This window comes from Lathyrus oleraceus, chromosome 5 (genome assembly GCF_024323335.1).
Source record: "Lathyrus oleraceus cultivar Zhongwan6 chromosome 5, CAAS_Psat_ZW6_1.0, whole genome shotgun sequence".
In the NCBI taxonomy this organism is placed as follows: Eukaryota; Viridiplantae; Streptophyta; class Magnoliopsida; order Fabales; family Fabaceae; genus Lathyrus; species Lathyrus oleraceus.
The window spans coordinates 5,158,272-5,170,794 of NC_066583.1; the positions used below are offsets into that span (position 1 = coordinate 5,158,272).

General features: G+C 37.7%; 1 non-coding gene across 1 annotated transcript; it reads right to left on the reverse strand.

Moving 5' to 3' along the window:
- Positions 1 to 10,509: 10,509 nt before the first annotated feature.
- Positions 10,510 to 10,616, reverse strand: LOC127090269 (small nucleolar RNA R71). The gene has a single exon (XR_007791794.1). It is a non-coding gene; the product is annotated as a small nucleolar RNA R71 (small nucleolar RNA).
- Positions 10,617 to 12,523: the final 1,907 nt, after the last annotated feature.

The following is a 12,523-nucleotide window of genomic DNA, read 5'->3' on the forward strand; positions in this document are numbered from 1 at the left end:
CCTCTCAGTGTCATCTTAGGCATACTCAACCAAAGTTTCTCCACTCACTACCCATGCTCAGTTAGGTCATCCTAGTCTTTTCAAACTACATAAGTTGGTGCAAAATTTATCGAAGATATCTAATTTACACTGTGAGTCGGGTCAGCTAGGGAAACACACTCGTGACCAGTTTCCCAATCGAGTCAATAAACGAGCTTCGTCCCCTTTTGCTTTAGTTCACACCGATGTTTGGGGTTCCTCGCGTACTGTCTCTATTCTTGAGTCTAGGTATTTTGTCACATTTATTGATGATTTTTCACGTTGCACGTGGTTATTTTTAATGAAGAATAAATCTGAATTATTTTCTATTTTCGAACAGTTCTATCAAGAAATAAGAACTCAATTAAGTGTGTCTATCTGTACCTTAAGAAATGACGATGCCCGTGATTATTTATCCCAATAATTTCAAAATTTTATCTCACGCAATGATATTTTTTCTCTATAAAAAATCTTGGCCCACACACCGCAACAAAACGGGGTAGACGAACGCAAAAATCGACATCTCGTAGAAACCACTTAGACCCTACTTCTCCATAGTAATGTTCCACTTCGATTTTGGGGGGATGCCATGCTAACGACATATTACCTTATAAACCGCATGCCCTCACTTGTCCTTAACAATAAAATACCTCATTCAATCCTTTTTCTCAATTCTTCACTACACCCAATTCCTCCCTGAGTCTTTGGATCCATATGTTTTGTACACAATCTCTCTCCTGGTCTTGATTAGGGGTGTTCATGGGTGCGGGTCGACCCAGAGACCCACTGACCCAAACCAATACAACCCATAAATTATCCGAACTAATTCATTTACGGGTATACCCAATCTAATCAATAGCAACTCATGTAGTTTTGATTCGAGTATCGAGTTTGAGTTTTGCAACCCACAGACTCGTTGACCCAACCCATTGATGTGACTTTAGTAATTTCTTATTATTTTAAATAAAAATATAAAATCAATATCTCACTAATAACCATAATTTTTCCAAAAAAAAATTATTCTCCACCAATAAGAATACTAGACCAATGAGTTTACGTAATTCTAAGATTAAATGTTGTTTCTTATTTTCTTTTGTATCATTTCCAACTTATGTGTTTTATAGAAATAATGTGTCTTTTTGAATTTTATACTATTATAAAGTGTTATGTCGAGTTAATGAATTTTATTAGATATTATATGATGTGTTTCATTGAATTTGAGTATTATAAATGAGTATGATTGTATTGACTTGTGTTAAATCGACAAAAGGAATCGTGAATTTTTTTTTTTTGAAACACAACCCGTGAACCCAACCCAACCCAACCCGTTAATGAACGGGTCAGTTTGAGCCTATTTTGACAATGGAATTACGGGTTAGATGATGGACTCAACCCATTGAATTTTGAATGGGTTGGGTAGCGGGTTGGGCCAAATCCGATTCAACCCAACCCGCGTACACCCCTAATCTCGATAAACTATCAGCTCAATCACTAAAGTGTGTATTTCTTGGTTATTATCGATCCCAAAAAGGTTATCATTGTTATTCACATACTCTACAACGATACCTCGTATCGGCCGATGTTACCTTCTTCGAGTCGGTTCTATATTTCGAGTCCAGTCACATAACTCCAGAACCCATTCAAGAAAGTACTCCCACACCTTTTCCGGCAGTTATTAATTTTCCTCCTACCATTATCCCCCATCAGTCTAGGGCTCCTAACCCCCCACTTCTCGACCACTTCAAACATATCAACGTCGTCAGCCAACGCCTTCGTCCCTGTTCCTGAGGTCATACATGTCCTTGAGGTCATTGCAGACTCTCCTTCGACGCCTATGCCATCATCGGATCTGATCCTGCAACCTGAGTCTGATCTTCCGATTGACCTTCGATATACGTCAAACATGAAATCCTTCTCCACCTTATATTGATTTATATTATCATCGTCTTTCCCCTTTGCAGTATACTTGTTTGTCTTCTTTGTCTTCTGTTTCTATTTCTAAAACTCCAGGTGAAGCATTATCTCACCCTGAGTGGAGGAAAACAATGATTGATGAAATGTGTGCTCTTCAAAGCAATGGTACCTGGGAACTAGTTCCTCTACCCCATGGGAAATCTTTAGTAGGTTGTCATTGACTTTATCTAGTGAATGTTGATCCAGATGGTAAGATTGATCGATTAAAGCTCGCTTGGTAGCCAAATGGTACACTCAAATTTTTGGATTGAATTATAGTGATACCTTCTCGTCTGTAGCAAAGATGGTATCTGTTAGACTTCTTCTAGCCATTGCAGCCATTCGACATTGGCCTCTTTATCAACTTGACATCAAAAATGCTTTAATACATGGTGATCTTGAAGAGGAAGTATATATGGAGAAACCACCTGGGTTTGTTGCTCAAGGGGAGTCGTCGAATATGGTGTGTACGTTACACATGTCTCTTTATGGTCTTAAGCAATCTCCGAGAGCTTGGTTCGGCAACTTCAGCACTGTAGTACAATAGTTTGGTATGGTCCGTACTGATGCTGATCATTCTGTTTTTTATCATCACTCAGCCAAAGGGTGTATTTATCTTATTGTGTACGTAGTGATATTGTCATAACTGGTAGTGATCAACAAGGTATACTCGAGTTAAAAGAACATCTCTCGAATCAATTTTAGATAAAAGATCTTGGCAAACTTCGCTATTTCTTGGGTATTGAGGTAGCTCAATCTAAAGATGGTTTGGTGATTTCTCAGTGGAAATATGCTATCGATATTTTGGAAGAAACAAGTTTGTTGAATACTAAACCAGCTGATACTCCTTTGGATCCAAGTTTCAAACTATTACCCAATAAGGGGGAGCCTCTATCTGACTCAGGAAGGTATAAGAGATTGGTTGGAAAGTTGAATTATATCAAAGTCACTCATCTAGACATTTCTTTTGCAGTTAGTATGGTAAGTCAGTTCTTAAATTCTCCTTGTCAGGAACACATAAATGATGTTATCCAGATTCTGAGATACATCAAATGTGCTCCAGGAAAAGGTCTAGTGTATGAAAATAAAGGACATACTCAGATAGTTGGATACTCCGATGCTGATTAGGCATGGCCACCCATTGGTAGACGATCTACCTCTGGGTATTGTGTACTTGTTGGAGGAAACCTTATATCCTAGAAAAGTAAGAAACAACATGTAGTTGCAAGATCAAGCGCCGAGGCAGAGCATAGGGCCGTGACTATGGCAACATGTGAACTTATTTGGTTAAAATAGTTGCTCAAGGAACTTCAAATTGAAGAAGCAAGACCAATGACACTTATTTGTGATAATCATGCTGCATTGCACATTTCTTCAAATCCATTCTTCCATGAGAGGACGAAACATATTGAGATAGACTGTCACTTTTTCAGAGGGAAAATCAAGTCAGGTGACATCGTCACAAACTTTGTCAACTCTAATGATCAATTGGCAGACATGTTTACAAAATCCTTACAAATCCCCAGAACTAATTATATATGTAACAAGCTTGGTGCATTTGACTTATATGCTTAAGCTTGAGGGGGAGTGTTGATATTTGTAAATATAGTGTTAAGAATATTTGAAAATCGAATAGTCCCATATCGACTATATCACGTAATTAGTTGTAATATCTCTATATATAATAAAGTCTCCGTAGTGCTTTTCAAAACATACAGTTTATTCAAATGTCTCTTAGTCTCTTGTATTTCAATAGATACAACAGTTTAACATTTTAGCATTTGACGACTCTAAGTTACTAATTCAGCTTCTAATTTAAGAGATATTCATCAAGCCTGAGCTGATAATGTTATAATTTCTACACAAAGGTTTTAAAATGAAATTGAATATTAAATATTTACACCCAATCAAAGTCAAATAGATATATTCATCTGATATGTACTTGAACTTTTAAATCCATTTGGCTTTTTATGCGTTGGTAGTGATACTAGATTCCAAGTTTGATTATGTTCTAGGGCTCAAATTCTTCCTCCATAGATTTCGTCCACACCTTCATTTTGTCTATTTTTGCATAAAAATGGCTCAAGAACAACAAATAGTAGTATGTGCACCTAGGTTTCATTCTAGTGTGACCATATTGTCTCAAAGGAGATCAAAATCGTGAAGTCTTAGAGTGTGCTTAGATGAGGTAATTGTGAATTTTTAAGGAATTTAAAATTTTAAGCAATTCAAATGGTTCAATTGGAATCCATTCATTTTAAAATTCTTCTATTTGGATGGAGTATTAAAATGATTCATTGTTAAATTTTTAGGGGTTATTTTCATAAATTTTTAAACTTTTTTATCAAAACGATAGATTTTTGTCAAGTCATTTTAAATTCGCTCAAAAAATACTTTCCCTCGTTAAAATGCTTCATCCAAACACATTCTTATAGTTTGAAATCTAGTTTTCTGTGATCTTATTGCCTATTAATTTTATAAGCTTTTTCATTTTCATTAAGCTCTCACGTATCATCACTAAATTCAAATAACACACCTTAATATGGTGCAACACCTTCCTTTTTCCATGATTGCTAAAAACAATTTGAAGGTGTGAAAAACACAAGAACTAGGGGGTTTGAATTGGATTTTAAAAGCAAAACCTTTTTCCAAAACAAAAACTCTACTAACAAGTTGAATAATGAAGAGATAAAAACACAATGATTTTTATTCTGGTTCACTTGAAACTCAAAGCTAATCCAGTTCACCCGCCAAGGTGATTTTCCTTATACACAAGGACTTAATCCACTATAATCAACATATTACAATAAACACAAATACTATCCTTCTTTGTCTTCTCAAGGATCCAACTAAACCTTAATCTCCTCAAGGATTCACAAAGAAAAGCTTTCTTTGTCTTCTCAAGGATAACCACCTTAAGGAATCAAACAAATAGTTTAAATACAAGTTTATGTGTTACAAGATGCTTCTTCAAAATCAGATTTTACACAAATGAATAATAAATACTCAAAGAACACTGAATACAAAAGATGAGCTTTTCATAAAGAAAAATTAGCTTGTGTAGTTCAACAACAATAACACAAGAGCGAGAGAGTGGGAGTTCTTCAAGTCTCAAATGCATGCTTATATAGTGTAAGTATGTAACCGTTGGAGGGAAAAATGGGGAAAGCTTCTTGAGCGACTATCCACTGTTGGATGAGAAAGGAATTATACCACATACGTCCTTTCGCCCACAAAATCAGTGACATGTGTGATAAATAGTACAATCCTTGCCCACGAAATCAGGTAGTGGAAAGGTTGTTCGATTTGTACCATGTACTATTTTATCACGTTCCCATTTGATCTTATCTTCATATTCATTGGCTTTTGATAAAAGACGATTGAAGCATGAAGTGAAGAAATAGAAAGCTGGATTCAGAAATTTCAGAACCTTGGGTCAGAACCTTGACAACATCAGTAGTCTGGCTTAAGTTCTACAGTGTCTTCAGAATCTTCAGAGTCTTCAGAAACCTCAGTCAGAACCTTGATAACCTCAATCGTCTGTCTTGAGATCTTCAGAATCTTCAGCTACTTAACACAACTTCAGAAGCTTGCCATTCTTCAGAAGCTTGTTGATTAGAGTCACGTCTAGAAGCAAAACAATTGAGAGAACATTGCAACATCAATATAGTGTCTCCTCAGAAGCTTCTGATGGGTGAATTAACGCACAAGCAGAAAGAACATTGCAACAACAATATTGAAGTCTTTCAGAACTTCTAATTACAACGCATAAGCGAATTTGGAGCACAAAGTTCAGAAACTGATAATGTTGCACATCATATGACCAAAATCAAAATTGTTTGTTAAAGCTACACAATAACAAACCATTAGGGTGCCAAAATTGTTCTCACATAAATACAACATTGTTATCATCAAAACTCAAGGTATAGATGGAAAACCAAATCTTGTTCTAACAATCTCCCCCTTTTTGATGATGATAAAACATGTATTTTGATGAACAGTTTTGTACAGGGTAATCACATAAGACTACATCTTACAGAAGCACAAAGCTCCCCCTGAGATGTATAGTCCTATAAAGATAAACTCAAAATGAAAGTGCACTTTCCTGATTTACCTATTGAAGTACCATAATGAATAATTAGACAGAATCTGGTTTAACTTCAGAAGTTGATTGATGATGTCCAGAACACTGGTTGATAACATCATTCTTTTGATAGACCTTCAGAAGGGCTTTCCTTATAAACTTCTTTGAAAAGTCTTTCTTCAGAACCTTTTTGAAGGCCTTCCTTTAGGAACTTCTTGAGGACTTTTACTTCTTTGAAGAATCATTCTTATTCTTGAGACAGAAGATTTAACAAATCATTCTGAATCTTGAGAGTTAATCCTGGAAAAACACTTAACAAACTTTTCTCAAAGTATTTGTTAATGGAAACCTTAAACAATGTTTGGGTTTTTTAACTTAGGAATTTAGATATCAAAATAAACTCTTAATTCTCCCCCTTTAGAAGGTTATGTTTTCTCCCCCTTTGTCATCAATCAAAAAGAATAAAAAGACAAAGTAAATAAAATAAAACCAACAAAAACTTTTCATTAAAACATGCCAAACTGGCAGTGCAGAGTACATAAGCAAAAGCAAAAGAAATGCAAAAATAGTTAAAGTAAAAAATAAAGTTCTAAGGGTTTTGAGGAGGAGGAAGAAGTCTTGACAAAATCAACTGGAACATCAGATCTTGCTTATACATACGCTCATTGACCTTCACATTATCAACCTTAATCTACTCAATGGTTCTCAGAAGAGCAACCAAAATAGGCTGAGATGCAGAAGCTTCAGAGACTATAATCTGGTTTAGAGCTTCTTCAGTTGCAACATCTTCAGGTTCAGGAGCAGAAGGCTCTGGAGCAGCAGATTCTTCAATGTGCTGAGCAGATTCTGTTGGAGCAGCCTCTTCTTCTTCTTCTTCTACTACCATGGGTTTTGGAGAAACCTCATTCACTTCTAGAGCAAGAACACATAGTTGAGAATTCCTCAGCTTCCATAATCCCATCAAGGGCACGAACCCAAAACAAAACTTATTTTCAGCTAAGGTATACCCAATATCCTTCATCCTAGAGACTTCAGAATTTAGCCAGCTTCTATAAGCTTCCCATGCTGAATCGCTAGCAATAGGGTTTGTAGAAGAATGACTAACATTCATTGCTTTCTCTAAACGCTTCTTGGATTCTGAATCAAATTCCATGAGAATCTTACCAAGGTAAGGAGAGGATGATGTTTGGATTTTGGGATATTTGATGGTTAAATTGATTATGGACTCGTCAAAGTCAGGTGCAAAAACGGATGAATGTAAAGGTAGAATGATGGGGGATGATTCTAGTGATGTGACTTCCGGTTCAAAGTCGAACATTCCCTCAGGAGTTCTTTCGGAAACATGTCCATCAGAAACACTCCTTGCAGGAGATGTTCTAGGTGGTGTGACATTTGGATTAATTAGTTGGGGAGTAGAAACAGTTAATGGTGGTGAGGTGGGTGTATTTTGTAACCGTGGATGAGATGATGGAAGTTGTATCAATGAATGTCCTAAAGTCGGAACATAAACTATAGGAGTTTCTGTGACAGGTGTTGCCATGGTTTCTGTAGGTTGTGGTATATTGACAACAGGTGGTGGTGGTGGTAAAACAATAACAGGAGTTGAAATGGGTGGAGTTATTTCTGATGTGGGTGAAGAAGGTGGTTCAGACACAATAGGTTGATATGGTATTGTTGGAGGTAAGATTATAGATAGAAGAGAAACAAAATCAGAAGAGTCAATAGGAAACTTACCAGAAGCTCTTGAGGGTTGAACAACCCCAAACGTATCTTTCAGGATCATAGCCTTCTGGCGCTCAATTAGAGGCACCTCGTCTTCATTTTGAAAGATAGCAACCTTTTTCTTCTTATGAGCTCTGAAGGTTCCTTCTCCTCTAAATTCCTTTTTCCTCTAAAATGGGTGGAGTTATTTCTGGTGTGGGTGAAGAAGGTGGTTCAGACACAATAGGTTGATATGGTGATGTTGGAGGTAAGATTCTAGATAGAAGAGAAACAGAATCAGAAGAGTCAACAAGAAACTTACCAGAAGCTCTTGAGGGTTGAACAACCCCAAACGTATCTTTCAGGATCATAGCCTTCTGGCGCGCAATTAGAGGCACCTCGTCTTCATTTTGAAAGATAGCGACCTTTTTCTTCTTCTGAGCTCTGGAGGTTCCTTCTCCTCTAAATTCCTTTTCCTCTTACCGTGAACGTCTGGGTAAGTTTCTGAAAGATTAAAAGGATCCAAGATAACGCGAAAACACATCAGATACTTGCCTTGATTTACACTCAAAGATCATACCATTTTAATTAATATTCTGATTATTCCGCAAGTATTCGAGTTGTTTTTGTAGGTATTTAAATCTCCAAGCATTAATGAGCAAAATGAAGAAAAGGAAGAAAAAGAAGAAGAAACAGATGAGAAAGCACAGGAAAGAGCAGAAAACACGAATGCAAAAATTGTTGATGTGACGACCGTCACAGGATCATGACGAGCGTCACAGGCCCATGACGAGCGTCACACGACCATAATTTACGCTTTGAAACAATCAATCACAGGCGCCCAAACATGCCTAAAATCTCTCCAACAACATGACTCCCCCGGATTCCTCATTCAAACCAGTCCTCCTTAAATTTCTCAACCGCCAAGACCTAAAGGAGCAATATATAAAGGACCAAAGTTGGAAAAATAGGGACGCCTACATCTACACTTACGCTCTGCAATTAATTTTTACAGTTTTCTAGCTTTTTAGTATTTTTCTTTTCAACAACTTTGTTTCCGTTGCCTTAGTTCATTTGCCATTCTTTTTAGAATTTCCTTTTCTCCTTTCCTTTCCGGTTTCCAGTTAGCCATAGTAGTAGTTTCCTACACCGGGGAACTACTACATTTAATTTAATTTTAGTAAGCAATTGTATTGAAGAAGCAGAATCCTACCGGCTTGTGGAGGACTGCTCAAGTACTCCAAGATTCGCCATACTTTGTTACTTCATTGCCAGGTTTTTATTAAATTATTATTATTATTTCCCAGTTATTATTATAATTATGTTTGCCGCAATTTTGATTTGTTTATGCTCTGTGTTTTCCTTATTTAACATGTCCGACTAAATTATCGGTATCGGTATGTAGCAATTTAATTAGATGAGATTTAATAATAACCGGTGAAAACTCTTTTTCTCAACTAATCTTTTAGGCCGGGGTTTTTAATTTAAATTTAATTAACTTTATCACAAAAGCGTGAGAAGCTATTTAATACGATTTTGCCACGAGAGTGGGAAATTAACTAAGGTGAGAACCAACAATCGCGAGAGTGTGAGGCTCGAGCTGGATAGTAAAAATTAGGCATTGAGTTTAAAAACAGCGAGAGCACTTTAAAAGCAATTAGAACTTATTTATTTTCAAAAAGTAATTTTAACTTCAAATGGGACAGCGAGAGCGTACATTCTGACTTAAAGCTATAGGCCGAATCAACAATCATGAGAGTGTGAGATAAAGCTTTTTAAATAAATATTTACTACTGAGAGATATTTGGCATTTAAACTATTCACCGGTGACTTATCGAATCCCTGACAGTTAATGCGTTGCATACTAATTCCTTCCATCAATTCTTTCTTAAAACTAAATTTCCCATAGATTTACTATTCTGCACCCGAACTTCTACTAATCATTCCCTTAGCTAAACATAGTGACGTTAGTAACACTAGTTTGACCATAGGTCCCTGTGGGATCGATATCTTTTAAAACTAAAGCGACTGGACTGTGCACTTGCAGTCAAGTACCCGATAGACTATATTTTATATATAGTCACGACAAGCATCAAGTTTTTGGCGCCGTTGCCGGGGACCTGTTTTAGTCGAATAGTGCGATTCTTTCATTGCACGGTATAAACTACGATAAAATTTTAAACTAATTTACTCTCCCTTATTTCCCTGATTGCATGCCAAGTACTCGCTCACAAGGCGATAACTTAGCACCACCAGTCCCAGAATTAGAGCGTTTCTTATACGTAAGACGCCGAATACACGAATATCAACAAAAGTACGATATTCCTGATATCTTCTCTCCTACTAAACCAGAAGAAAAACCAACCATGGCTGAAGAAGGACCACAAAATCGTCCTCTTAAATTCTACGCTACCCCGTCCCAACAAGAACCTCACAACAACATTGCTGCCCCCGCTATCAATCGAAACGATTTCGAGCTGAAACCCTCACTATTATCAGCCGTTCAACAACATCGATTTACTGGAAATCCTACGGACAATCCTAATGAACACCTGACCAAATTTGTGCAGTACGCAGATACTGTAAAGGCGAATGGTGTATCTCAAGATGCGATAAGACTGCGCCTCTTTCCTTTCTCACTAAGAGACAGAGCTTGGGCTTGGTTGCAATCCTTTCCCTCCAACTCCGTTACAACATGGGAAGAATTGAAGAACGTTTTCTTATCCCGATATTTTCCGCTGGGCAAAACTGCTATGCTGAGAGCTCAAATCAACGAATTCAGGCAAAAAGGTGTAGAATCTCTCTATGAAGCGTGGGAGAGATACAAGGACATGATGAGGATATGTCCACATCACGGTCTCGAAGACTGGGTGATCATTCACACATTTTACAATGGGCTTCTGTATAACACAAGACTGACAGTAGACGCTACCGCGGGCGGTGCACTTATGGACAAGCCATACAACGAAGCCTATCAACTCATTGAAAACATGGCCCAAAACCATTGCCAATGGGGAGGTGAAAGAACTCTAGTAGAAAAGTCCCAGACAGAGGGTGGAATGTAACTCCAAACTGTGGCTGCTGTGACTCCAAATTGTGAGTTATGTGGAAACCCTGGACACACTGCACAAGAATGTCAAATATTAGCAGGAGTCCCAACCGATCAAGTAAACTACACACAAGGAAATCCATATTCGAATACCTACAACCTAGGTTGGAAAAACCATCCTAATTTCTCGTATAAGAATAACAATGTCCTGTATGCACCTGGCCAAGCACCAGCTGCTCCGCCTGGATATCAAAAGCCAGCTAATAATGCTCCTAACATGCCTAGGAAGTCAAATCTCGAATTAATGATGGAAAGCTTCATAGCTACCCAAGTTCAAACAAACAAAGACTTCTTGAACCAAAACATACATACTAGCGAGCAACTTAAACAACTAGCGAGCAAAGTAGATGCCTTAGCCACCCACAATAAAATGCTTGAAACACAGATTTCACAAGTGGCTTAACATCAACCATCTACAGCCGTTCCAATTGGAACATTTCCTGGACAGCCGCAACCTAATCCAAAAGGACATGCAAATGCCATTATACTGAGGAGTGGAAAAGAAATAGACGGACCCGTAGATCCAAGACCCCAAAACCCAACCATGTACCAAAAACAAGATAAAACCTCAACTGAGCAGGTGAATGAACCAAAGGAAATAGAAGATAATTCCCAAGAGGCCGAAGAGAAAGAGAAACCTTATGTGCCTCCGCCTCCTTATAAACCACCCGTTCCGTATCCGCAAAGACTCAAAAGTTCTGAAACTGCGAGCCAATTTAGGAAATTTGTTGAACTTCTGAAGCAACTAAACATTACGATACCCTTTACAGAAGCCATTACACAAATGCCATCCTGTGCCAAATTTCTTAAGGAAATCCTATCCAATAAGAAAAAGATTGAGGATAACGAGACAGTTACACTTACTGCCGAGTGTAGCGCAATAATCCAAAATAACATGCCTCCCAAACTAAAAGACCCAGGTAGTTTTTCCATACCCTGTGTCATCGGAAAATTCGTCATAGACAAAGCTCTATGCGATCTAGGAGCCAACATTAGTGTAATGCCCTTAACCATCTGTAAAAGGCTCAGTATGGGAGAATTAAGACTGACCAAGATATCTGTTCAATTAGCTGACCGCTCAGTCAAATATCCTGTCGGTATACTAGAGAATGTCCCCGTACGTGTAGGACAATTTTACATTCCTACAGACTTCATAATCATGGACATCAAAGAAGATGCCAGTACACCTATCATTCTAGGAAGGCCATTCTTGGCTACCGCCGGAGCCATAATAGACGTAAAGAGAGGTAAGCTGACATTCGAAGTTGGAGACGAAAAGGTTGAATTCATCTTGACCCAATTCTTACAAGCGTCGGCTATAGACGACACCTGTTATCTACTCGATGTCATAGACGAGTGCGTAAGAGAGATGGAGATGCAAGAAACCACATACTCTGACATAATGAAAATCCAAATCCCTCAAATATTTGAAGACGATAATTGGCATGAACCGTACCAAAATGAAAGTCTAAGCGAATGCTTAGAACTTACACCCAACCATATGCCATGCCTAAAGAAACCTGACTTGGAATTAAAAGCACTACCAAAGAACCTAAGATACGAATTCGTAGACACTGAGCTGAAAAGACCAGTAATAGTCAACGCTGACTTGGGACAGATGGAAACTGAGAAATTACTAGATGTCCTAAGAAAATATC